General features: G+C 39.7%; 1 pseudogene; it reads left to right on the forward strand.

Moving 5' to 3' along the window:
- Positions 1–12,663: 12,663 nt before the first annotated feature.
- The window catches only part of LOC126067943 (conserved oligomeric Golgi complex subunit 8-like), a 28,906-nt pseudogene continuing 17,097 nt past the window's right edge, over positions 12,664–24,472 (forward strand).

Genomic DNA, 24,472 nt, shown 5'->3' on the forward strand with positions numbered 1-24,472 from the left:
TGTGTACTGTTGGGATTAGTTATTTCTTTGCAGCCTCCCTACCTCTCCAATCAGTTTCTAGGGAGGAGAGAGTCCAGGTACTCCCTGGGAAAGGAGGAGCTGTGCATGACTAAACCTAAATCTAAAGCAAGGTTGAAACAAATGTGGACATGTTTGCACAAAAAGAGCATCTGAGAAGCGATTAGTTCTTACAGATGGGTGCTAACTGTCTGCCAGAGGGTGGTTCAGAGGAGTGGGGCTGTCTTGCACCCAACTGGCAGCGTCTTGGCACCAATAGCAGCCTAGCTTCCAGAAATGAGAAAAGAGGTAGCCGCTTGAGATGTTCCCTGGAATTGCAGTGTCATTCGGAGAATTTGGCCCAGCACAGTCTAACAGGGCTTCCTGGAGTTTTTACCACCATGCCCCCTTCAGGATTTCATAGATTCATCAGGTGGAGGGATCATTTTTGGCTAAGTCTTATGTGCAAAGCTGATGCATTGGCATAGTTAATTCCCTGGGTGGTGCAAACGGTAAACCAGCTTGGCTGCTAATTGAAAGGTTTGAGGTTCAAGTCTACCTAGAGGCACTTCAGAAGAAAGGCCCAGCATTCTATTTCCAAAATATCAGCCACGCTATGGAATATCCTATGGAGCACATCTCTACTCTGACACACAGGAGTCGAGTCTGTTTGAAGGCACTGTTTTTTTTTTTTTTTTTTTTGCCCTGGAAATACCTGTCTGCTCAGACAATGCAGCTCTCCCTTTAAAAAAGGCAAAGTCTGGGTCAGCACACCAAAGTCTGAGCTCAGCACATGCTACGGTGCATTCATCTCAACCTACCCGGATTACCCTCAACACCAGCACTGTTTGGGGTCAGCTTTCTAATTTAAATTAGCCAGTTTACATAAAAACTGAAAATGTTATCCTAATTTAACCACTTTTTTCTGCTCTTTGTTCTTCTCTTCCTTGATTTTTCTAGACTCTCCATTTTCCTGAATTATTTCTTCAAGGGTACAGGGAATTTAAAATTACTTTCCTTCATCTGTATATGTTTTTTTTAAACCATATAATGTAGCAGAAGTTGAAGATAATTGCAAATTATTCTTGATTTTACTAGTGTTTTATTAACAAATCTGCCTTAATCCAGGATTAAAATGGAGTGAGATTAGAGAATTTCTCTCATCGCAGCTTGGAGCAAGAGAGGATATGTAATACATGTGCCTCCTTGCTTGACATAAAGCTGTCCTATGATATTCATGGAAGTGTTGAGTGCAAACCCACTCCCACCTGACCCTGTGATGCATGCACGTTTACAATGAGAGTCACCCCCTATCCCATTTGATTGATCGAAGGCCTAGGCCTCCCTGTGCGCCTTACGAATGTGTCAGAACAAAGCCCACATTCTCTTAAACTCTGTTCTGAATTGCCTTTCCATAACATATGGCCCTTCCTCTGAATTTAGCTTTCCATTTCCATGTGGACATCACAGGACATGTTATTTCAGGAAAACAGGCAGTAACTACAGTGCAAAGCACCCTCTGCCTCCAGTGGCTGGCTTGTTCCATTGATTACAGTGCCATTGTCAAGGGAAAGGTCAAAGAGCTTGAGTTCTCATGGGACCATTCAGTGTTCTTCTGCTCCAAGGTCTCTGGCTGCACTTGTAGTCAAGACCAGATGCCTCTGTGAAATGTCATCATTTCAGGGGTGATGGGAACTCAAAGGGATTCTCTTGTGGGCAGTGGCATCATAGACAAGTAACAAAGGATGTTACTTTATCTATTGAAGGTCACCACTGGAGGGAAAAGTCATGTCAATCAGAGGTGACTGAAGACAAAGCAGGGCTAGGTCATCCCATAGGCATTGTTTCTTCCCAGGCCCCAACCTCCCTCTGTAACTTTTGGGAAGATGTGTTCTTCCTGATGCTCATTTCAAGCACCCATACACCCCCTCTGTCACTTTTGAGTCTGTGTTCCTTGTCTTAATGTCAATAATTACTAGTGGGTGAATGGTGTGAATGCATAGTTGTGCACAGGTGTATGCACTTGTGCACCTGAACTTGCTTTTTTACTCCCAAAACATATTTACCCAGGTCTTTTTTTTAACCTTTAAATGGAGCCATGGTGGCACAGTGGTTAAGTGGTTAAGGCTGCTAACCTAAAGCCAACAGTCGGAACCCACCAGCTGCTCCACAGTAAAGATCGTGTTGTTTGGCACTGCGGAATTTGTTCCCATTCATAGCAAACCTGTGTACAACAGAAAGAAACACTGCCTGATCCTGTGCCATCTTCACAACTGTTGTTATCTTTGAGCCCATTGTTGCAGCCACTATGTCAATCCGCCTCTTTGAAGGTCTTCCCTTTTTCACTGACCCTTTAACTGACCAAGTATGATGTCCTTTTCTAAGGACTGGTCCCTCCTGATAACTTGTCCAAAGTACGTGAGGCGAAGTCACGCCGTCTGGCTTCCAAGGAGCACTCTGGCTATACTTCTTGCAAGACATACTTGTTTATTCTCTTGGCAGTCCGTGATATATTCAATATTCTTTATCAATACTGTAATTCAAAGGCATCAATTCTTCTTCAGTCCTCCTTATTCATTGTCCGGCTTTCACATGCATATGAGGTGATTGAAAACACCATGGCTTGGATCAGGTGCACCTTAGTCTGTAAAGTGACATTTTTTGCTTTTTAACACTTTAAAGAGGTCTTTTGTAGCAGATTTGCCTAGTGCAATGTGCCATTTGATTTCTTGACCACGCTTCCATAGGCGTTGATTGTGGATTCAAGTAAAATGAAATCCTTGACAACTTCAATCTTTTCTCCATTTATCATGATGTTGCTTATTGGTCCATTTGTGAGGATTTTTGTTTCCTTTATGTTGAGGTCTAATCTGTACTGAAGGCTGTGGTCTTTGACCTTTATCAGTAAGTGCTTCAAGTCCTCTTCACTTTCAGTAAGCAAGGTTGTGTCATCTGCATATCACAGGTTGTTAATGAGTATTCCTTCAATCGTGATACCGCGTTCTGCTTCACGTACTCCAGCTTCTCTGATTATTTGCTCAGCATACAGATTGAGTAAGTATGGTGAAAGGATACAACCCTGACACACACCTTTTTAACTTTAAAGCACACGGTGTCCTCTTGTTCTGTTTGAACTACTGCTTCTTGGTCTAAGTAGAGGATCCTCATGAGCACAATTAAGTGTTCTGGAATTCCTATTCTTCACAATGTTATCCATAATTGGTTATGATCCACACAGTGAAATGCCTTCGTATAATCAATAAAACACAGGTAAACATCTTTCTGGTATTCTTTGCTTTCAGCCATGATCCACCTGACATCAGCAATGATATCCCTTGTTCCAAGTCCTCTTCTGAATCTGGCTTGAATTTCTGGCAGTCCCCTGTCAATGTACTGCTGCACCTGCTTTTGAATGATCTTCAGCAAAATTTTACTTGTGTGTGATATTAATGATATTGTTTGATAATTTCTGCATTCTGTTGGATCACCTTTCTTTGGAATGGGTACAAATATGAATCTCTTCCTGTCAGTTGGCCAGGTAGCTGTCTTCCAAATTTCTTGGCATAGACAAGTGAGTGCTTCAAGGGTTGTATCCATTGGTTGAAATATCTCAATCGGTATTCTGTCAATTCCTGGAGCCTTTTTTTTTTTTTTGTCGTTGCCTTCAGTGCAGCTTGGACCTCTTCCTTCAATACCTTTGGTTCTTGATCATATGCTACCTCTGAAATGGTTGAATGTCAACCAATTCTTTTTGGTAGAGTGACTGTGTATTTCTTTTGATGCTTCCTGTGTTGTTTTATACTTTCCCAGTAGAATCCTTCAATATTGCAACTCGAGGCTTGAATTTTTCTTCAGTTCTTTCAGCTTGATAAGTCCTGAGCATGTCCTTTCCACAGTAAAAATCACAGTCTTGGAAACCCTATGTGGCGGTTCTACTCTGTCCTATAGGGCTGCTATGAGTAGGAATCAACCCAAAGATAATGGGTTTGGTTTTGGTTTTTGGTAACCCTTGCATAGAGTTGCCATGACTGGGAACGCAACAACAAAAACAAATCCTTATATCAGGTATCTGGTAGCACAAGTGGTTTGCGCTTGGCTACTTACCAAAAGATTGGAGGTCCAACCTACCCAGCAACTCTGCAGAATAAAGACCTGGTCATCTGTCTCTGTAAAGCTTTCAGCCAAGAAAACTCTATGGAGCAATTCTACACTGTAACACATGAGGTCACCATGCATGAGAATTGACTCTATGGCAATTTTTTTTTGAAACCCTGTATCCAGGAATGATATCACGATATCACCACCCAACAGTTTCCCAAAAGAGAAACAAGGGCTGTTATTTTCTCTACTTGTTTCTGTCCTTAGTCCTCTATATAAAATTGATCTTGAAATCCTGTCAAACCTAGAGCCAAAATATTAACCCAGCCCTTCCCTTCTTTGCCAACTGTTCCAGTTCAGACCACTGTCATCTCTCCCCTAGATTTCTCTACAGCTTCCAGCTTGTCTCTGTTGCTTCTGAAATGCTCCCTACTCTTTATCCACTATCAATATGGTAACCTCATTAATACACCTAAACACAAATTTAAACACCCCCTTACTCAAAAACCTTCATTGGCTCCCACGGCCCTCAGGTAGGACCTTCAAGATCTAACTCTGACCTTCAAGCTGGTCTCAGCTCCTGCCTCCCCATTGCAAGCATTTACCTTGTAACCACATCATACTACTCATCATTTCTAGAACATACAGAGATATCTCAAGCCTCCAGGTGCTTATATGTGTCAAGTTCTCTGCCTGAAATGCCCTTTCTCCCCTTACCCACTTAGTGGCTTTCTAATCATCATTTGAGACCTGTCTCAAAGTGTCATCTTTCAGTCCACCAGGGAGGAGCCAGCCAGGCCTTCGTCCGCAAGGCATTGGTCATAGCACTCACCTACTTGTATCCCTCCCTTGACTGAAGGACTAGATCTCATTCATCTTTGAGTCTCCAAGGACCACCAGCTCATAGAAGGTCTCATTCATTCGCTTTCCAATTATGTACTGAGTATCTACCATGTGCTAGGAATTATTATTAGAGATGCTAATAATATGGTAGCAATTAAAGACAAGCATGGTCTCAACCAGGGAGGTAAACCACACATAAGTGTTTGTTGAATGAATAAGAGTGTGTGTGTTTTGTCTGTGCAGTGAGCAAGAATTAACGTTTATGGAGAAGAGAAGTAATGATAACCCTGATATAAAATAAAGTTTCCATCCCCCCTAACTTTCTTCTTATAATTTAGTAGATAAAGTGTCCTTTAATGAAGAGGAATTTTGTTCACTTCTAATGAGGACACCCAGCTTATAGGTCAGTAATAATTATAAGTGAGATTATTCTTATGACAAATCTGTACTGTCTTTGCAATACTTCTATAAATCTAAAATTATTTAATATTAAAATTAAAAAAATTCAAATATGCATACATTGTTTTGATTTTTAAAATGTAAAAATATTAGCTATTAAAAATATATATATAAAAATAAAATAGGTGCTGCATTTATTACAGCCACCTTCTGAAAGTGGCAGGGTTATAAACTTACTGCACCTACTATAACCTTTCTTATTTACCATTATTTTAGTGCACTGTTTTTGTTTCCATAATAATTTATATTTAAATCCAGAAAAATGTCAGCTTGAATTTTGCAAATGTAAGGAAACTTATCTATTTCTCTTTTCTGGTCTGGAGGGTTGTAGTCCAATTTGGGTTAGACTCAGAAACACTAGAAATGAATCCTCTCATATCGAAATTAATTTGCAATGCCTGAAACAGGCCCTTTCCCCCAGGATTAATTGAGCCTGAGTAATTATGTTTGGGCAGAAGAGAGACAGCAAACAAAGGCCCAAGTAAACTTGTCACACAGAAACTTTTAGAAGATGTCTGTATTCATTGTGAGATGTTGGTCAGAGAACTAATTTGGGTATCTACTTTCTTCCAGATTTGTTTCATGCCCATTTCAGCCGAAACATACAAATCACTGATGGCAGATACTGGTATGAGCTGCTCTACCATAATAGGTAATTCTAGGTATACAATCAGGTGTTTGTGGCTGTCACTTAAGCAGCTCCTGACAAACACTATAGCTGATGAGGCCTGACATAAATATATGAGGCACCTTCTGCCCGTAGCTTGTGCCAAAGCATCAGGCAAACACCTCCTCTATGACAGGGCAGCATTAAGCAAATTAATGTTCAGGAGTTTTTAGAATAATAATTTGTTTTAAGCAAGAAATGTGTTGTTCAGTCATGATTAGCAAGAAAAATTATGGCAATCAAATGTGGGGATGGCTCTCAGCCACCATAAACAGGTTCCACAGGGCTTGGTTTACTTCTAGCGGCCATTGATACCATATTCTTGAATTAGAGAGGAAGAGATCTGGAGTCTGAGTGCCTTTCTCCCTTAACAAGTTCTTTGTTACACTACAGGCAGAAGACATGCTGCCCTTATAAACAGTTTCCCAAGCCAGGCCTCCCCTCTGTGGATGGCCCAGTGGAGGTCCAAGAAGGGCAGCTCTGAAGGACAGAAAAATCAGAACATCATCAGAACTTGTCTCTGGTTTCCCGAGGCTAGGAATCAACACTAGACTGATCTGATAGCCTCCAGAGTGGTCTCCAGGTTCCCAGCCTTGCCCCCTAATGGCCATTCTCCTCAGAAAAGCCAGATGATTTTTTTAAATATGTAAATCAGATCACACCACTCCTTTGTTTAAAACCCTCCAATGATTTTCCATTACACTCAAATTAAAATTCAAAACCTTTATCATGTTCTACAAGGCTCTTGTGATTCGGTTTCTTCCTCCATTTGTTACCAACCATCCTCCTCTTCCCTCATTAAATTCCAGTCCTCTGTTTTTCCCAGCTGTTCCTTTAACATGTGGAGCCCATTCCAACCTCAGGACCTCTTGTACTTGCTGTTCCCTCTCCTTAAAAGTTCTTCCCCTTGATCTTCTTGTGGCTAATTTCTTCATCTCAATTACCAGCAAAAATGACATGTCCTCAGAGAGGTCTTTCCTGACTGCCCTATCTAAAAAAACTTCTTCTCCTCATTGCCTCCATCACTCTCTACTCTTCTTCCGCTTTAGTTTTGTATAGCACTTAATTCTGCTTGAAATTGCACCCTATATTTATTTATTCACATGTTCATTAATTGCCTGCCCAACTAGAATGAAGATTTTCCACAGTATCCACAGTGCCATAGAGGTCATCTATGGTGTTCACAAATACTCCAGTTCATGTTCTTCCAAGTATATTTGGACAAATGGTTTGCTTTAGTTAATGAGATGTAAGTTAATGAGATTTAATGAGGTGTAGTTAATGACATGTATCACTTCCAAGTAGAACCTCTAAGAGCCAGTGAGTGCATGATTCACCACATTCCCTTCCTCCTACTGCAGAGATCATAGAAAAAAACCTGTTAAACTAGAACCTGGGCAAAGTCACCTGCCAACTCAACTTTGACATCTATCAGAGAAAAATAAGACTTGTTATTTTAAACATTTCATCTTTGTGGGGGGTGGTTTTTTTGTTACTTCATCATAACCTGGCTTATTCTGACTGAAGTAGTGTCTGAATGAATGAATAAATGCTATACCCAGTCAGCTGAACTGCTCAGCCAGGCAGCAAGCCTCGCTGGCCTCAGTAACCACAGGCTAACTCAGAGTTGCCCATAGCCAATAGTGTAATTGGACCAGGGCCAAGGTCAGGACGCTGAGACCAGGACGGGGGGTACAGAACAAAGTGAAAGTTGTATTGACAGTATCCAGCCTGACTTCGCATCAGTTGTCACACACACTGTGTTTCTTCTCAGTAAGTTTGTTGTTGTTGTTAGTTCCTGTCGAGTCAATTCTGACTCATGACGGCCCCATGTATTACAGAATAGAACTGCTCCATAGAGTTGTCTTGGCCATGATCACTAGGCCTTTCTTCCAAGGTACCACTGCATAGGTTCAAACCACCAACCTTTAGGTTAACAGTTGGGCACAAACCATTTGTGCCACCTAGGGACCCTCAGTAAGTTATTCACCTAGAAAATAGATCTTCCAAAAGAGTCATGGTAGAGAGGGATCTCTCCTGCAGGAACCTGGGTGGGCAGTGTGAGGAAGAAAGCCCAGCACCTACCTGGCTCCCTCCCACCAATCAGCTTCCTTGGATGATGGTAAAAGCATGACTTTTGGACTCTGCTGGGCTTGGGTTCAAATTTCTACCTCTTCTCAGCTATGTGACTTTGGGCAGTTTACTTAACCTCTCTGGGCTTCAGTTTTCTTACCTGTAAAATGTGAACAATAATATCTCATCTCACAGGGCAGTGAGAATTAAGCTACAAAATGCATATTAAGTGCTTAACTCAGTGTTTGGCACAGAGCATGTGCTGAATAAATGTTAGCTAGTTCTTTAGTGGTACAAACAGTTAAGGTGCTCAGTGGCTAACTGAAAGGTGAGAAGTTTGAGTCTACCCAGAGGCATTGAAAATCCTGTGGAACACAGTTCTACTCTGACAGTTGGGGTCACCATGAGTCAGAGCTGACTTGATGGCAGCTGGTTTACTAATGCCATTATTTTCCTAAACTCTAGACATCTCTCAGGTAGGGTCTACAGGACAAATTCCAGAAAGAAGAAGCCACCATCTCAGAATATAATAAACAAGGTAGAAATGTATGATATAATATTCTCCTAAAATGACCAAAATGGCCCAGAGTCTAAAATAATTTTAATTCAAATGAAAGCACAGAAGACCCAGAGTCAGTCAAGCCATACCCACTTGACACCATTCAGCATGCCACTAAGGAACATTCACATTGTTCTTGTTTGTTGCTTTTAGAGTTACTGTAATTTTGCACAAAACTTTTAATCTAAAAAATTAATGACCACCCTAGAAGGCTACAGGACTTCCCTCCCTCCCTCCCTCCTTCTGGCTGTATTTCCTTTTGAGACACTTTAAACATTTTCAGTTAAAAAAAAGTGCTGTAAAAGGCTAGGTTGAATTATGATACTTTGAAATTAAAATGAAATTTTAAATTATGTAGTATGGGATGATATAGAATGGGTGATAATAAACAAAGGTTAAAAGGATGATGGCAGATCCTTTTTCATGGTCCCTCCCCTTTCTATTGTTTATAAAAACCTTCTATGAAGATTAAACATAATATTTCCCTATTGATTTTTCCTTTTCCCATTTGGCCAACATTAATTTATTTCCTACTTTTCTAATGGAGCTGATAGTAATATTTATTTATTTATTTCATTCTCTGGACACTGGCATTACTGGTGACAGGCCAAGTAAGAACAGCAGTCAGATAGGTCCAGAGGTGACAGGTCATTTCTGGGGACAATAGTGCAGGATCCCAGTCCTACCAGCCTCTCTGCAGTGTCTGCATGGAGAGGCCTCTGACCCATATTACCCAAGATTCAAGGAAATTCTGTCCCACCCAATAGCCCTGTGAGGGCTGTTCCTGTACTGGCCCAGGGCCCTGCTCACAGAATTTCCTCTGCTTGAAATTCCTCTTTCTCAATCTCCTGCTGTCCTTCAGGCCCTAGCTCATCTTGCTTTTGGGGATGAAGATTGGCCTGACCCCTTCTTTATGTGGGACACATCTCTCTGCAGAATTAGTTACTAATAAGTTTAGCACATCTTTGGTATACCAGACCCTGGGTCATGTGCTGAGGGTCCAACAACGAGTAAGACATAGCTCCCATCCTGAAGAACATCTAGTCCATTGGGGAAACACAAAATCACAGTGCTATAGTCCGGGGCTCCTCTGTGGGAGCATGAGGCAGTGTGCACCTTACCAGGGTACCTAACCCAGACTGGGGTTAGTGATGACTTAAAGGAGGAGGTGATGTCTGAGGTGAGTCTAGAAGGAAGCAAAGGAATGATAAGAGGAAGATGGATAACAGACCACCAACGACTTGCTCACAGTTACATACCACGTTGGCCAAGCCAGGACTGAAACCAAGGTGCCCAGATCCTTGCTGTGTTTTTACCCCAGCCTCCTCCCAGCTTATTCCTAGATGTCTCACATTGTGACATTTCTCAATGATAAATTATTCTACTGGGTTTATTAGTTATGCTTTTCGATAATTTACATACAATTCAATGAAGACTTTATGGAATCAATGCCAAAGCTCAAAGGAATGACTAATAGTGGGAATTTCTGGTGTTGATGGCGGCAGGGGTGGGGGGGTAGAGAAAGTTTTGAAGGCATCTAATGCCTTACATTAGACTTGCTGTTATCTACTGCACACTACTCTCAGCTTGCCATCACTAAGGCATCAATGTTCTCCAGAAGGCCTAAGATTCTCTGTTCACACAGAACTGAGAATTCCCCTTATTACCCCATAGCTTCAAATTTCCCCAAATGGATAGAGTTGGGCAGGTGGCTAGGGAATCTTAGAGTGACCCTCTGCTTTTATTCCAACCTCTCTCTCCAGTCATCCTTTTTGTCTGGAACATTCTGCCAAAATGTGCACCCAAATTGTCTCCTCAGAGGGCCAGTTCACCAAGACCTGTCAAAGATTCGTATTAGCTAAGAGAATGCTGGCTGCCCTAACAATCAAACAAAAAATAATAATGGGTCAAACATGTTAGAAGTTTCTTCCTTACTCAGGTAAAGTCCAAAATGACAGTTCCTGATAGGCAGGCGGCCCTCATCCAAGCAATGATTTAGGGACCCAGTTTCCTTCTATTTTGTGGCTCTGCCATCCTCAACACATGATTTTTAAGGTCACCATCCTTGCCTGCATCAAGCCAGTAGAAGGAGAAAAAGGATGGAGGATTATGCACATGAGGATATAATAGTCTAGGCCTGGGTATGCCACACATCACTTTCCCTCACATTTCATTCTAGAACTTCATCACATGGCCACATCTAACTACGTATAGTCCAGCTGTGTGCCCAGGAAAAAAGAACAAACATATGATAAACAACTAGCCAGTTTCTGCCACAGCATATGAAATCCAGCCTTGAACTCCATGGGGACTCAGTAAAAAATAGCTATTATTGTGGATTCTACACTCTGAATAAAAGTGTGGGCTTTCAAAAATCTCAGGGGGTTGGTATAATCAGGTTTTTAATTTTCTTTCCTCCCCCAAAAATCAGTGGGGTCACACAACAAATAAATTATGGAGCTGAGTCTGTCTGATTCCAAAGCCACTAGGCTATGTCACGTCAATGAGATAATTTTGATAGGGTCCCTACTTTCAAGGAGTTTACAGTTGAAAGGCAATGGAGAACAACTGGATGGTTACTGTATCCCTTGAAAAAGATAATATTTTTCACTTTTCCACTCCTTTAGGACCATTTGCACTGTCTGTGGGTATTAGTATTTACCCTATTCCCTGGTGGTCATTATTACTGCTGCTCACCAAATATTTCTTGCTCTCCCCACTTTCCAGAACACGACAGGGTTGTACTTCCCTGACCCTTTGAAGTTATATGTGGTCATGTAACTTTCTTTGGATAATAAAATGTGGATGGAAGTAACATGTCACACTTTTAGGAGGAAATTTAAAGACCCAGGGCACAATTTGTCAGAGTACTTTTTCCTTCTGACATGACTGCCAGCAATATTCAATATGGTGGATGCTCCACCAACCTAGACCCTGGAGAGAGGAGCCATGGTGCAGAGCCACCAAGCCAGTCTGCAATGGTCCAGTAACATGAGCATGAAATAAACCCTGTTATTAAGAAACACTAAGTGCTTGCTGTTTTTCTTACTGCTGCATAACCTAGCCTATCCTGACACACCCCTCCCTGGGAAATATGACCAGAAATTAAAATGTATAATCATTTATTTAGTAGAACTCTTAGCTTAAATGAAAACAGCCATTTATGGTACACAGAATATTCGTGATCTTATCATAGAAATGTTAATATGAGTCCAGATTTATGTAAATATTCCTAGGTGGGATGGTGGCCTCACCTCGCATCTTATAGCAATCTGAGAATGTCAAAGCTTAGGATAACTCTAGAGATGTTATGGTCTGTGCTGTTAAAAAGACCAAGGAGAAAAAAGAAACTTGACCTCTTTAAGCACTGGACTGTGTTGTTGTTGTTGTTAGGTGCCATTGAGTTGGCCCTGACTCATAGCAACCCCATATACAACAGAACGAGACACTGCCTGGTCCTGCACCTCACAATCCTCACAATCATTATTTGTTATGCTTGAGCCCATTGTTGTAGCCAATGTGTCAGTCCATCTCATTGAAGGTCTTCCTCTTTTTCACTGACCCACCACTTTACCAAGCATGTTGTCCTTCTCTAGGGACTGGTCCCTCCTGATAACATGTCCAAAGTACATGAGATAAAGTCTTTCCATTCTTGCTTCCAAAGAGTATTCTGGCTGTACTTCTTCCAAGATACATTTGATCTTTCTTCTAGAAGTCCACGGTATGCTCAATATTCTTCACTACTTCATAATTCAAAGGCATAAATTCTTCTCTCTTCCTTATTCATTGTCTTGGTTTCTCATGGACTATAGCAGAATGTAAAAAACAGGAACACTGCAAGACTCAAAGCAGTAAGAGCCCAATTAAGTCCTAATTAACTGTGGGTAAAAGAGGAAAAAGAGCAGATGGAGGGACTTAGAAGTCAGAGCAAAGCTGTGGCCCTAATAAAGTTGTGGTCCCAACGGCCATGTCTGAATGGGAAGTGAAAGATGTGGCAGAATTCCAGGAGGCAGCAAGCAAAAGGCTTTTCTCTCTTGCTTTCTTTTTGGATGAGCCAGAATCAGAACTCATCCAGCAGTGGCAAAAGGCGTTGAGGGGAGTCTGTTTAGGAAACAAGTCACAATAACTCAAGTCCTACCACATAGCTGGAATGGCTCGACTAGAGACCAAACCACAGGCAGGCAAGTTGGAGTTTGAGTCTCAGTAATCAATGCTGAGGAAATAGTCATATGTGGTAATTAACTTATGATTATGAATCATAAGTGGTGATAATTATAAGTTGTGGTCAGGTCAATTCTGACTCATGGCAATCCTATGTGATTGAGTCAGAGTAGAACTGTGTTCCATAGGGTTTTCAAATGCCTGATTTTTCTGAAGCGGATTGCCAAGACTTTCTTCTGAGGCACCTCTGGGTGAGCTTAATCTTCCAATCTTTCAGTTAGCAGCTTAGAGTGTTAACTGTTTGTGCCACCCAGGGACTCCAAATGGCGATTGCTCTTGTTGTTAGGAGCTATCAAGTCAGTTCCAACTCATAGCGACACTGTGTTACAGAGTAAAATTGCCCCATAGGGTTTTCTAGGTGGTAATCTTTATGGCAGCAGTTGGCCAGATCTTTCTTCCGTGAAAGAAAGTCCCTATTAATCACTGTTAACCTCAAATGTTTCCATCTCTATATGGAAGAGGAGGGCAATATTGTACACTGCTGGATTTGGGAGTTTGCTCTCCTTGTTAGAACCCTGCTCTGCTGGTGAACTTTTTTCCCATTCTCTTTGACCCTATTTCCTTTCTTGTAAAATTAGCATAATTAAATCTTCCTCATAGGATTAAATGGGATAAAACGGAGTGTGCTTTCTGGCCAGAGTGAGACTCAGATTCCTTTATATTTGGGTGACATGCCCTCCTACAGAATGTTTGCATGAACGTGACCTCTTCAGCTGGTGGGCAGAGAAAGGAGGAAGGGGAAAGGGTTTTCAGTCAGAGACCCCTGGGGGGAGAAGACAAAGGGAGGATGGTCTTGTGGGTTGTGTTATGTTCTTGTCCCCCTGCTAGTATAGATGAAGATGAGAGAAAGAGATTGAAGGAGCTGTACAAGGGAAACTGCAAAACTGGACAGTCCACGTGGATCTGCTTCTGGGTTTGGGTGATTAAGCGAAGCCTGGAATTGGGGTAGGGGATCAGGATCATTCTCTTTCTGATACCACCATGCCCACTTTGCCACATTTGCATTCACAGAGTGGTAAACTTAATAAATTCAGATCACAAAGACAATATATGTAAATCAGCTAGGACAGTGACTGTTGTAGTACTTCCTCAGTAATTATGCATTTTGTTTCAATAAATCTTCCTTCAAGATTTTTTTTTTTTTTATAAGTGGGCTTGGTATCTCATGAACAGATTCTATTTTTTTAATTGCTCATATTTATCTAGGAAAATATACTGATAAAGAGTTTTCCAAAATGATTTCCAATTGCTGTACATCCTTACCCACTTTGGGTTTTATCACTCAATTTTAGCCATCCTAGTGGGGTGTAGTCTTAGCTCATTGTGATTGTAATTTTTATCTCTCTTGTGGCTAGCGATGTTGAACTCATTTTAATATGCTTATTGATACTTTGGATAGTCTCTTTCATAAACATTCGATCTTTTGTCTACTTTTTCTTTGGGTTATCATTCTTCCTTATCAATTCAAAGAAATTATCCACTTACTGCAATCATGAATCCTTTGTTGAATATACGTATTAAAAATATCTTCTCCAAGTCTGTGGCTCCCCCCATGCATCTCTCAGTTTCTCCTACTATGGGGGCTTGCGTGTTGTTATGATGCTGGAAGTTATACCACCGGTATTCAGATACCAGAAGGGTCATCCACAGTGAACAGGTTTCAGCTGAGCTTCTAGATTAAGCCAGACTAGGAAGAAGGACCCAGCAGTCTACTTCTGAAAAGAATTAACCAGTGAACACTTTATGAATAGCAGCAAAAATTTTTCCAATATAGTCCTTTTTTTTAGTCCTGAAGATGAGCCCCTCAGATTGGAAGGCACTCAAAATACGACTGGGAAAGAGCTGCCTCCTCAAAGTAGAGTCCACTTTAATGATGTGGATGGAGCCAAGCTTTCGGGACCTTCAATTTTTGATGTGGCATGACTCAAAATGAGCAGAAATAGCTGCAAACATCCATTAATAATCAGAACTTGGAAAGTATGATGTATGAATCTGGGAAAAATTGGAAATCATCCAGAATGAATTGGAACACAGAAACATCAATATCCTAGGCATTAGTGAACTGAAATGGACTGGTATTGGCCATTTTGATTCAGACAATCATACAGTCTACTATGCCAGAAATGATAGCTTGAAGAAGAATGGCATTGTATTCATTGTCAAAGAGAACATTTCAAGATCTTTTCTGAAGTACAATGCTGTCAGTGGTAGGATAATATTCATAGGCCTACAGGGAAGACCAGTTAATACAACTATTATTCAAATTTATGAACCAACCACTAAGGCCAAAGAAGAAGAAATTCAAGATTTTTACCAACTCCTGCAGTCTGAAATTGATGGAACAAGCAATCGGGATGCATTGATAATTACTGGTGACTGGTATGTGAAAGTTGGAAACAAAGAAGAAGGATTAGTAGTTGGAAAATATGGCAACGGTGATAGAAACCATGCTGGAGATCACATGATAGAATTTTGTAAGACCAACGACTTCTTCACTGCATATACTTTTTTACCAACATAAACAGTGACTATAGACATGGACCTCACCAAATGGAACACACAGGAATAAAATCGAATACATCTGTGGAAAGAGAAGATGGAAAAGCTCAATATCATCAGTCAGAACAAGGCCAGGTGCTGACTGCAGAACAGACCATCAATTGCTCATATGCAAATTCAAGTTGAAACTAAGGAAAATTAGAACAAGTCCATGAGAGCCCAAGTATGACCTTGAGTATGTCCCACCTGAATTTAGAGACCATCTCAAGAGTAGATTTGATGCATTGAACACTAGTGACCAAAGACCAGACGAGTTGTGGAATGACATCACAGACCTCATACATGAAGAAAGCAAGAGGTTATTTAAAAAGACGGAAAGAAAGAAAAGACCAAAATGGACGTCAGAAGAGACTCTGAAACTTGCTCTTGAATGCCAAATAACTAAAGCAAAAGGAAGAAATGATGAAGTAAAAGAGCTGAACAAAAGATTTCAAATGGTGTCTTGAGAAGACAAAGTAAGATATCATGACGTGTGCAAAGAGCTAGAGATAGAAAACCTAAAGGGAAGAACATGCCGAGCATTCCTCAAGCTGAAAGAACTGAGAAAAAATTCAAGCTGAAAGAACTTGGAAAAAATTCAAACCTCGAGTTGCAAAAATGAAGGGTTCTATGGGGAAAATATTAAACAATGCAGGAAGCATCAAAAGAAGATGGAAGGGATACACAGGGTCTCTAAACCAAAAAGAATTGGTCGACATTCAACCATTTCAAGAGGTAGCATATGATCAGGAACCTATAGTACTGAAGGAAGAAGTCCAAGATGCACTGAAGGCAACGACAAAAATTTAAAAAGGCTCTAGGAATTGATGGTCTATCAATTGCGATGTTTTGACAAACAGATGTAGCGCTGAGAGTGCTTACTCGTCTGTGCCAAGGAGCTTAGAAGACAGCTACCTGGCCATCTAACTGGAAGAGATTCGTATTTATGCCTGTTCCCAAGAAAGGTGATCCAACAGAATGTGGAAATTATTAAACAGTATCATTAATATCACATTCAAGTAAAATTTTGCTGAAGATCATTCAAAAGCAGGTGCAGCAGTACATCATCAGAGAACTGCCAGAAATTTTCAAACTAGATTCAGAAGAGGACTTGGAACAAGGGATATCATTGCTGATGTCAGATGGATCATGGCTGAAAGCAGAGAATACCAGAAAGATGTTTACCTGTATTTTATTGGCTATGCAAAGGCATTTCCCTGTGTGGATCATAACCAATTATGGATAACATTTTGAAGAATGAGAATTCCAGAACACTTAATTGTGCTCATGAGGAACCTCTACTTAGACCAAGAAGTAGTCATTCAAACAGAACAAGGGTATACCATGTGGTTTAAAGTTAAGAAAGGTGTGTGTCAGGGTTGTATCCTTTCACCATACTTATTCAACCTGTATCCCGAGCAAATAATCAGAGAAGCTGGAGTATAAGAAGCAGATCTTTGCATCAAGATTGAAGGAAGGCTCATTAACAATCTGTGATATGCAAATGACAAAATCTTGCTTACTGAAAGTGAAGAGGACTTGAAGCACTTATTGATGAAAGTCAAAGACCACAGCCTTCAGTGTGGATTGCACCTCCACAAAAAAAAAAAAAAAAAAACCCAAAATCCTCACAACTGGACCAATAAGCAACATCATGATACAAGCAGAAAAGATTGAATTTGTCAAGGATTTCACTTCACTCGGATCCATAATCAACACCCCTGGATGTAACAGTCAAGAAATCAAATGACACATTGCATTGGGCAAATCTGCTTTAAAAGACCTCTTTAAAGTGTTAAAAAGCAAAGACGTCACCTTGAAGACTAAAGTGTGCCTGACCCAAGCCATGGTGTTTTCAATCACCTCATATGCATTCAAAAGCTGGACGATGAATAAGGAAGCCTGAAGAAGAATTGATGCCTTTGAATTGTGCTGTTGGCAAAGAATATTGACTATGCCATGGACTGCTAAAAGAACAAACAAATCTGTCTTCGAAGAAGTACAACCAAAAGGCCCCATAGAAGCAAGGATGGCCAGACTACGTCTCACATACTTTGGACATGTTATCAGGAGAGATCAGCCTTTGGAAAAGGACATCATGCTTGGTAAAGTAGAGGGTCAGCGAAAAAAAGGAAGACCCTCAATCAGATGGACTATCATAGTGTCTGCAAGAATGGGTTCAAGTGTAGCAATGATTATGAGGATGGTGCAGGAGCAGGCACTGTTTCATTTTGTTGTGCATAGGGTCTCTGTCAGTTGGAACCGATTTGATGGCTCTTAACAAGTCTGCGGTTTGCTTCTTTACCCTCTTTATGGTGTCTTTTCATAAACAGAAGTTTTCAGTTTTAAAAACATCCAATTAATCTTTTCTTTTGTGGTTATTGCCTTTTGTGTACTGTTTTAAGAAATATTTGCCTTCCTCAAAATTCTGAAGATGTGCTTCTGTGTTTTCTTTTAGAAGCATTACTGTTTTACCTTTTAGATTTAGGTCTATGATTTTTCTTGAATTAATTTTTGGGTATGGCATGAGGCGGGGACAAAATTCATTTAGTACCCATGTAGATATTTAATTTATGCAGCATCACTTATTGGAAAGACAGAGGAGTCTTGGTGGCACAGCAGTGAAGCACTCAGCTGCTAACTGAAAGATTGGCAATTGGAACCCACCAGTGGCTCCTCAGCAGAAAGATGTGGCAGTCCACTTCCGTAAAGATTACAGCTTTGAAAACCCTACAGGCAGTTCTACTCTGTCCTGTAGGGTCACTATAAGTTGTAAAGGGCTTTTAAAATTAAGGTGCCTTGTGAATCTGAAAAAGCTGGCTCAGCCTTGGGCTGGATTCCATTTCGTTTTTCCAGTTTTTGCCATAACAAGAGTTAATCTTTGTACAGACTTAATCATGCAGCGAAGGAAATATTTTTCTCTATAGCTAGGCTACAGAATGTCAAAAGCACACCCTGCCAAGCCAGGAGAAAGAAGTACACCTACTCCTCACTGATCGACTATCTTATTATCTGACATTTCACATTTATGACAATAGTAAAAAATCTACTATCTGACTAATTTGCACATGAACAATGTACGTATGACGGTAACGAAAGCCAAGGTGTGAGGCAAGAGTAATGCTGGCTGCAATGGTTAAGGTTATGTGTCAGCTTGGCTGGGTGGTGATTCTTAGTGGTTGGCAGTTATGTAAGGATGTAATTTGGTAGTTATGTAATCAGGCAGTTATGTAATGATGTAATTTGGAAGTTATATAATGATGTAGTTGCCTCCACTTTTTGATCTGATGTGGCCATCCTCCATTTTTGCATAATACTGATTTTCATATAATGACTTGGTCTTTGAAAACTAACCCTGTTGACAAGTGAGAAGTGGGTTTATATCTAAACCCTTTATGTAAGATATTCTTGGATAACATTCTTCTAAGTGAGCTTATGTCAACCTTGAAAGCAAAATCTTAAAAGTAAACTCCTTTAAGTAACTTAAGCTAGGTGTTATATAAAATATGTTTGATCTAAGGAAAAGTAGTAATTTTTATTAATTCCAGAAAGACTAAGAGCTCCAAAAACATTGCCCAAGCTTCTGACTTTCAAAAAAAGTAAGACCGAGGAAATTAAACAACTTTGCAGACCAGGCAGTTAAACAAGCTGCTGCTAAAATTACTCTTGCCTCTATGATGAGTAAAGAAAATAAGTTTCTCAAATCTGTTTATTAATGACTCTAGTTCTCATGAATTAACTTTAGAGAGACTTTTAAAATATCAACAATTAGCTCAAACAGACAAAATTAGAATATGAAAAAAAGGTTAATCTACTTACCAAGAATATAATAATAATGAGAAGGAAATAGTTTAATTATCTCTCGATTTTTTAAATACCTAAAGCCAATTTAAACATAGGTAAATGAGTTGAAACAAATCAATTCTTTTCTTAATAATGAACATCTGAGACACACATAGTTCCAGAGAAAGCTTTTTATTTTTTTAAAAAATATAAAAAAACCCTCTTAACCAAACCAAAACCCTTTAAGACAAAAGAAAATAAAGAATATATAGGCTTAGTTTCCAAGAATTTTAGATACCTACTAATATTCACTAAATTAGTAGCTTTTTTTTAATAAGTAAAATTTATAGGTTTTTGCTTTTCTAAGTTACAAAGATATCCTGATAGTTGAACTTAATAATAAATGTGTTCATTTTGACACTTAAAACATTGTACTATACAAGATATATAAAAGACAAGAAATTTAAAAGATTTATTGAAAGAGAATTTATTTGATATAGTTGAAGTTCTTATTTGCTGCAACCAAAAGTTTAATAGGTTAATTTATGAGAAATTTTAAGTGCTTTAATATCAAATAACAAAGAATTAAATTTCTCAGTGTTAAGATCACAAGATTTTATTTATTTACTACCTTAAAGAATTGATTTTATTCTTTGTTCAATCCGCCTTGAAGGCAAGCATTCAACAAAATAACTCCCTGAGACTAAAATGCTCAGAAATATCTTAAAATCCTAACAAAGTTTGCTTAATTCTAATAGTCTTATTTCCTTAATTTACTGTGTATTCTATGTAATCTGTCTCTGAGTTTATGTTAGCTTTTATGCCCTTAATGAAGAAACCAAGCTGCTTGATTTTAGGGAAAAAAAAATGTTTTTTTCTTTAAGATCTTTGATTAAAAAACTCGAATATTTTTCCTTAGTGACTTGTTATAAACTCCTGACAATTTTGAAACTTTAAAAGGACACAAAATATTTGTTTCTTTTGCATAAAAAGTACTAAAAAATGTTTATTTAGTATACTATGAATTACATAAAATATGTAGTCAAAGCAAGAGAAATAACTTGATATTAAACAAACAGAATATTGTACCACGATTTTATTATTTCAATTACTAACTCAATCACAGCTTTGTTTCCTTTGAATCTAGTATCATCAAAGTCAATGATTTTAACTGAGGAATTCATTGTTTACCCCTGGAGTTTCTTATTACTATTTAGATGTTTAAAGACTTGATAATCTTGGTATATTTTCAGTATGTACTTACTATTTAGTGTTATGCCTCAAAATTATTATATGTTATATCTGAAGCTCTTTGAAAATCTGAAGCTCTTTGAAAATAAGGTTAATCGTTATGTTTTCCCTAAAAGTTTTTATTTTGAATTGACTTTATTTGGCTTTGCATTACTTTGTAGTTAATGCCCATCAAATCATTCCCTTTTAAAAAATTATTGTTATAAGCTAACCATAGACATTTTTAAGTTGTCTTTTGCAGATAAGTTCCACTTTGCTGATTCACTAAAAACACTTAACTGGGGCCAAGATGGCTGACTAGGTAGAAGCTACCGTGGATCCCTCTTGCAACAAAGACTCAGAAAAAAAAAGTGAATTGATCACATACATGACAATATACAAACTCTGATCATCAAACACAGAGTTGACCTGAGTGACAGGGGAGCAAAAAGCCGCACCCTGAAGCAACGACCACTTCTGGAACTGGCGTCCTGCTCCACAGCCTTGAGCCCTCGCAGTTCCCTGGTGCCGAGTGGCCGGGCTGATTGGAGCTTGCTGAGGCAGGGCAGGCACAGGACACAGCCCTAACCCCTAGGCTCCTTGGGTAACCTCAGTAAAGACTCAGCCAGCACAAGCAGGCTGCACACTGATGTGGCTAACTAGAGAACGAGCTACCACGGGGAAGCAGTGACTGTTTTCAGAGCCTGGAGCCAGCGTCCCAGTCAGAAAACCTTGGTGCCGGGCTTTGGACTGGGCGCAGGGGAGATGAGCATGGCTTCCTGGGACAACGCAAGCACGGGACGCAGCCCTAGCCTGCTGAAGTGACCTGGGGGAAGCCCAGCCAGCAAGTGCAGGCTGCACAATGACAGGAGGAGAAGTCACTGGGAGGAAACAACTGGTTTTGGAGCCTGGAGTGTGGCGTCCCAGCCAGGGAACCTTGGCGCTGGGCTTTGGACTGGGAGCAGAGGAGCTGGCCACTGCTTCTGAGACAGCACAAGCACAGGACATGGGCCTGACCCTTGGGGGTAATCTCGACCCAGCCAGCACACACAGGCTACACGCCCCTTAGTAATCTCAGGTAAAACAGTCATCACCAAGCAAGATAAGTAATTTTGTCTATATTGCCGGGTGCTACTCTCTCCTATCTATCTGGTCCCTCCTGTCCCTGCCCCAGGTGGCTTCATTAATATTGGAATTTCCTGGGCCACGGAGTGAAGTGCTCTGCAGTTTTTTTTTCTTTTCCTAACCCATTCTCCTGGCCTGAAAGAAGGAGCTACTAAAAATCCAGGGATGAAAAATCCTTCCCTGACTTCCCTAAACTGGAATAAAAATACAGAACCAGTTCCAGCCAAGCATATGAGATCCACAGTCTTGGGATTTCATCCCTACAGGGAACAAGGTGGCTATTATAATGCAAAGGCAATTCTGATAGAGATCTGACTGTAATTGTTTCAGCAGAATACTGGAAAGACAAGTTTTCCAGGTCTGATATCTCTACCTATTAAACAGAGAACTCGTTGATCCACAATCAGGAACTAAGGGCTGAAACTCCACCCAAACCACCTAGCCACCTGCCAAAGGGGTCTGAGGATACTGACGCCAACCAGTCTTTAGAGGTACAAGCATTGGGTGCCTAAGGTACAGCTGCAGAGCCCATCTACCAATGTGCTTCAGAGATAGAGACACACTTACCTCACTGGCATGTGGGGGAAAGCTGTCAGCATCCAGCCTCCCCTGGAGTGTGACTCCCTGCTGCTACTAGACTCTGGTGCACACAACTATCACCACTACTCCTCTAAGTTAATAGGTGACAGTCTACACCACACACTTGGTGACCCAAAATCAGAACACCTAAGCTGATTCTATTCCAGAATAGTGAAAGGACTCTTGGGCTTATATATCTGGTAACAACCCAAACCAGCTGGTAATAGGACATAAGTGATTCAAAGGCTACAACAATCAAGATGGCGCAATCTAGTAGCCCGCCTGGGTATATTGAAAGAAAACAAAACAAGATAAGATTCAGTGAGTAAATACAAAATAAATCATTACAATATCATAGATGGCTCAGAGACAGCAGTTGATATCAAACCACATAAAGAAGCAGACCATGATTGCTTCTACAACTCCTGAAATTAGAGAATCAAAATCTTTCCCAAATGAGGACACAATCCTGGAATTGCCAGATGCAGAATATAAAAAACGAATATACAGAATGCTTCAAGACATCAGGGATAACCTCAGAAATGAAATAAGGAAATCTACAGAAAAAGCCAAGGAACACACTGATAAAGCAGTTGAAGAAATCAAAAAGATTATTCAAGAACATAGTGGAAAAATTAATAAGCTGCAAGAATCCATAGAGAGGCAGCATTCAGAAATCCAAAAGATTAACAGTAAAATTACACAATTAGACAACTCAATAGGAAGTCAAAGGAGCAGAATCGAGGAATTGGAATGCAGAGTGGGGGAGTTGGAAGTTAAGGCAGTTGATGCCAATATAGTTGAAGAAAAATCAGATAAAAGAATTAAAAAAAAAATGAAGAAACCCTAAGAATCATGTGGGTCTCTATCAAGAAGAATAACTTGCATGTGACTGGAGTTCCGGAACAGGGAGGGATAACAGAAAATACAGAGAGAATAGTTGAAGAACTGTTCACAGACAACTTCCCTGGTATCATGAAAAATAAAAGGATATCTATCCAAGATGCTAATTGAACCCCACACAAGATTGATCCAAAAAGAAAATCACCAAGCCGTATTATCATCAAACTTGCCAAAACCAAAGATAAAGAGAAAATTTTAAAAGCAGCCAGGGATAAAAAAAAAAAGAAAAAAAAAGTCACCTGCAAAGGAGAACCAATAAGTTCAGACTACTCAGCAGAAACCATGCAGGCAAGAAGGCAATGGGATGACATATATAGAGCACTGAAGGAGAAGAACTGCCAGCCAAGGATCCTATATCCAGCAAAACTCTCTCTCAAATATGAAGGTGAAATTAAAACATTTCCAGATAAACACAAGCTTAGAGAATTTGCAAAAACCAAACCAAAGCTACAAGAATTACTAAAGGAAATTCTTTAGTCAGAAAATCAATAATATCAGATACCAGCACAACACAAGGTCACAGAATAGAACATCCTGATATCAACTCAAATAGGGAAATCACAAAAACAAATTAAGTTTAATTTTAAAAAGAAAAAATGCTCAAAACAGGGAATCACTGAAATCATTAGGTAAAAGATCACAATCATCAAAAAGAGGGACTAAATAAAGGAGGCATAGGTCTTCCATAAGGAGAGGAAAACAAGGCAATATAGGATGATACAAGTTAGGTTTCTACTTAGAAAAATAGGGGTAAATATTAAGGTAACCACAAAGCAGTCTAACAATTTCATAATTCAAAATAAAAACCAAGAAAAACATAATGACTCAGCAAACATAAATTCGACTACTATGAAAATGAGGATCACAAAATTTACAAAGAAAAACATCTCAGCACAAAAAATGAATTGAAAAATGAAATTGTCAACAACACACATAAACAGGCATCAAAATGACAGCACTAAACTCATACTTATCTATAATTACGCTGAATGTAAATGGACTAAATGCACCAATGAAGAGACAGGGAGTCTCAGACTGGGTAAAGAAACACGATCCGTCTATATGCTGCCTACAAGAGACACACCTTAGACTTAGAGACACAAACAAACTAAAACTCAAAGGATGGAAAAAAATATATCAAGCAAACAACAATCAGAAAAGAGCAGGAGTGGCGATATTAATTTCTGACAAAACAGACTTTAAACTTAAATCCACCACAAAGGTTAAAGAAGGACACTACATAATGATTAAAAGGACAATTGACCAGGAAGATATAACCATATTAAATATTTATGCACCCAATGACAGGGCTGCAAGATACATAAAACAAATTTTAACAGAATTGAAAAGTGAGATAGACACCTCCACAATTATAGTAGGAGACTTCAACACACCAC

Source organism: Elephas maximus, chromosome 26 (genome assembly GCF_024166365.1).
Source record: "Elephas maximus indicus isolate mEleMax1 chromosome 26, mEleMax1 primary haplotype, whole genome shotgun sequence".
Taxonomy (NCBI): domain Eukaryota; kingdom Metazoa; phylum Chordata; class Mammalia; order Proboscidea; family Elephantidae; genus Elephas; species Elephas maximus.